This window comes from Lactuca sativa, chromosome 5 (genome assembly GCF_002870075.4).
Source record: "Lactuca sativa cultivar Salinas chromosome 5, Lsat_Salinas_v11, whole genome shotgun sequence".
NCBI classification, from domain to species: domain Eukaryota; kingdom Viridiplantae; phylum Streptophyta; class Magnoliopsida; order Asterales; family Asteraceae; genus Lactuca; species Lactuca sativa.
Window position 1 is genome coordinate 287,705,280 of NC_056627.2, and position 4,757 is coordinate 287,710,036.

Consider the following 4,757-nt stretch of genomic DNA (forward strand, 5'->3'; position numbering starts at 1 on the left):
AATCCCAGTCATCCTTGATCTAGAACGTATGAATTATGACTCGTGGAGAGAGCTGTTTGAAACTCACTGTTATGGTTTCGACGTGACTAACCATCTCAAAGAACAGATCCCAAACCATCCGACTTGGAAGAATGGAAACGTATTGACAACATTGTCAAGATGTGGATCTATGGTACTCTCTCCTCTTTTTTACTTCAGATGTCATCCAAGCGAAAGCCAAATGCAATACGATACTGAGCTTCGAAACATCGCTATGGGAACATCCATTGTTACTGAATACTGCACCATAATTTAAAACACTTGCTCATTTACTTGGAAACTTGGAAAAAGAAGTTCCGGAGAAAAACATTGTGATCTACACAATAAATGGTCTCTCTCCTAAGTTTGATCATGTTGCTAGTCCAATTCGCCATAAAAAACCTTTGCCCTCATTCTCTGAGACTCGGGCCATGTTACAAGTTGAAGAGAAAAGAATTCAGTTGAATGATCAACGAAACTAAGGCCACATTCACTCTGACAATTCTTCCTCGCCATTTGCTCTTGTCACCGGACCTGCTCCTCAATCGAATCTCACTCGTGACAATAATCATGGTGTTCGCGGGGGACGTGGCGGAAGAGGATCATGTGGTGGTAGAATTGGCAACAGAAGCGGTCGCAATGGGGCAAATTTCGGCTTCAATCACTTCAGCTGTCAACAACAACCTCCAGCGGGGTGGGGTTTCGGGTGGTATCCACTCGCCGAATCAGTGGGCTCATCAACAACACAACAACAGGCAGGCCTGCTTTCGATACCTGCTACTAAGCAATCACCGACCCATCTGAACTCATGGCCCAATAATTCTTAGCAACCTTGTCAATTTTGACAAGACCAGTTTCCTCAGCAGGCTTTTGCAACATCAACTGCTTAGCCCACTCCCCCTTGGTCTTGGTTTGGTTCTCCAAGCCATCGATGCTGCTAGCATTTTTGTGTTATTTTCAGATATTTCGAGTGAAGTGGTACTTTGGGAGCAGTTGGATGCATGTTTGGAGCTTAAATGGAGTTGGAACTGAAGAAGGATGCTAAGGAATAACAAGGAGTGCTTAAACTGAAGAATCGCATCCGAAAAGAATCAGGAACCCATTTATGCGATCGCATTTCCAATATATGTGATCACATTTTTGCCACGAAGTTTCCCAAGGTCGAAATAAGTCATCTGGAGGCCATCTGAGCAGAAAAGACCAAATATGTGATCACATATAGTCAACCTGCAATCGCATTTTCTTCCCGCAACTCCAAAATTTTCAAATTTGGCTTCGTACTTCATTCAGATGCAATCCTGGAAAAAATTCAAAAACCTGCGATCACATATAGCTAACCTATGATCACATGTTTGTCCAAAAGCCCTAGAAAAGCAATGTACATCATTAAATCGGCCCGATACGCGTTTTTATGAAAATATGTGATCGCATATAACCAACCTGCGATCTCATTTTTTGGTTTCTTTCTCTAGAAGTTTCCGTCTCGCATATAAATACAACCCTCATTATCATATTCAGGGTTAGACGATTCCAGACGACAGAATACCCTTCTGAAGACGATTTTTGATACCTTTCAACGGCTTTTGGAGATCTAATGACTGTGAATCATCTCATTCGTTTAGTTTATCTAGATTATTCAATAAATGTTTCTCTTCATTAGTTTAGTTTCGTTTTTAACCATGTTTGGCTAAAACCTAGTTTTCAATTCTGCATTTGACTAGTACTTTTCATGTGATCAGTTATCAGATATGATTTTTGTTTTGTGTTTCTATCTGGATTTTTTTTCCGTTTTGAACTTAATGAATGTTTAATTTTAATTCTTGTTAGTCTGATCACCTAGCTAGTGTTTTATCATTCCAGTTAATCGGTTAATAAAATTCGTAATTGTTTTTGTCAACTGGTAAAAAGTAACAAGTATCAGATTGGTTCCGAGTTCGGATTTAACTTTGCTATAAACTATAAAAATAGTATCTTTATGCTTCCGAGCTTGTGAGAAGTATTGGTTATTGTTGGGAATTTTACGCAGATCATAAAGTTGTTTTCTGATTTAATTAAGAGCTGGTTTGATTGAACGGTAAAAAGTTAGGGTTAACTGAACAACTTGTTTTGGTTAACTAATTTAGGTAAAAGAGATTATACTAGAGCTTGTTAGTTTTTCTCGGTACAAGCTTAGATAGAGCGTATCTCAAATGACCAGATTTGAACTGATTGCATGTTTAGGAAAGTTGTAGCAGAGTTGAAATCGTTTTTATTATTGATTTTCGTTTAGTTTATTTTCACTGCAATTTTAGTTTTTAGTTTAATTTAAAATCCCCCTTTTATGATTTTTGTTTTGACTAGAATGTGCTTGATACAAAAAGGCATTGACTTTTAGGTTGTATCCTTGAGGATTCCACACTGCTTCCCTGTGTTATATTTTTAGTGCAACCATCAGTGATTATTTTATTTGTTTAATACGCCTTTGACAACATGTTAACAATGATCCCGCCAATCACGGCTAGTATATGGACACAAGAGCCACTTCTCATCTTCATGCTCAGCTAGGTATCCTTAAAAAATTAAGTACCCATGATCCTTGCTCTTCTGTTATTGCTGGTGATGGATCTAAAATAGTTGTAAGTAATATGGGCAACACTGATCTTTCTTTTACAAACCCGTATCGCCCCCTTTCATTGAAAAATGTTCTCATTACTCCTAATATAATTAAGAATCTTATCTTTGTGTGTCGGTTTACTAATGACAATTCGTGTAGCATTGAATTTGATCCTTATGGTTTTTCTGTGAAGGATCTTCAGACCAAGACAACTCTTCTTCGATGTGACAACACTGACGATCTTTACCTTGTTACTTCATCAATTCCTCAAGCCTTATTGTCTAGCAATCCAAATCTGTGGCATCAATGTCTTGGTCATCCGGGTCGTCCAGTTTTTAATCATCTAGTTTCCAATCATTTGCTTCCATGTAAAAAACATTAAATCTTTTATTGTGTGTCATGCATGTCAACTTGGAAAACATACTCATTTACCTTTTCGTTTATGTGATTTTGTTTCTTATAATCCGTTTGAGTTTATACATATGGTTGTTTGGACCTCTCCCATTACTAGTACCAGTGGCATTAAATATTATGTTATTTTTCTTGATAACTTATCACATTTTGTCTAGGTATATCTGTTGCGACATAAATTTGATGTTTTTACTAAATTCGTCCACTTTCGCCAATATGTTAAAACCCAGTTTAATACAAAGATTCAATCCTTTCAGTGTGATAATTGGGGAGGGGGGGAGAGATACAATAATAACAATTTTCATCACCTTTGCAATGAAAATGGCATTCACGTTCGTTTTTCGTGCCCTTACACCTCTCGACAAAATGGCAAATCTAAGCGAATGTTAAGGACCATAAATAATATGATTCGCACTTTTATTGTTTCATGCTCATCTCCCACCAATGTTTTAGGTGGAAGCTCTTCATATCGTTGTCCATCTCTTGAATATTCTTCCCTCCACTACACTTAAAAATGACACACCCTTTTTCAAATTGTTCAAGAAACACTCGTCTTATTCCCATATTCGAGTTTTTGGTTTTTTATGTTATCCCCATAACCCCACTTCTCACAAACTTGCACCAAAATCCATACCTTGTGTTTTTTGGGTTATCCCTCTCAACATCGGGGTTTTCGGTGTCTAAACATTGAAACTCAACAAATTATTATATCTCGACATGTTATCTTTGATGAGTCGATTTTCCCATTTGGATTTATGACACCACACACCACCCCCTCATATGACATTCTTGATGATCAAAATGCCACATCATACCTTTTTCTCCAAATGCTTGTCATGCCCCCTACAACAACTGACACATCATCTACGGAACCTACCCCTCATGTGCATACCGAGCACCACATAATCCCGCCGCTTCTTCCGACTCAACAATGTCTCCTTCTCCGAGCTTGTCTTTGGGTTCCACATCGACAACTCTTACAAATGCTATAAAGACATCAACCCATCCTATGGTTATAAGGTCCCGTCTTGGTACTTTCAAACCCATTCATCGACTTAATCTTCATGTCGATTCCTCCTATCCATTTCCCCGTAATTACTTACAAGCTTTTAAATATCCAAATTGGTATGAGCTATGAAGGATGAATATAATGCTCTTATCTCAATTAGGACATGGACTATGGTTCCACGAACTCCTGCTGCTAATATTATTAATTGTATCTGGCTTTCAAAAAGAAACAACATGCAGACGGGTCCTTAACTCGATACAAGGCTATACTGGTTGCTAACGGTTGTAGCCAACGATCGGGTATTGATCGTGACGAGACTGTAACGCCCGCAAATCCGGGCTAGTCAATTTAGAGGAAATAGGGGTCGAAAACGACTTTTCGACAAAAGATTATTTAGAATAAATAATCTTAACCAATTTGTGGAATATGTCTCAAGGTTTCCGTACATATAAAGAACGCCGAAATCCGAGTTATAACGAAGAAGTTATGGCCCGTCGAAGTTTTACGGCAAAACCGGCACGGCACCGGGAAACGTAAATAGTGAATTTACGATAGAGAGAGATTTAGCCTTAGCAATCTAAACAAAGTTGTAGAATATTTTAAACTAAGCACGTCGATAAAAAGAACGCTCAAATCTGACTTCGTATGAGGAAGTTATGATTTTTCTAAGATTCGACTTAGCAGTGTACAGCCCGAAACTCGAATTTTAGTTCGAGCGGTTTTTGG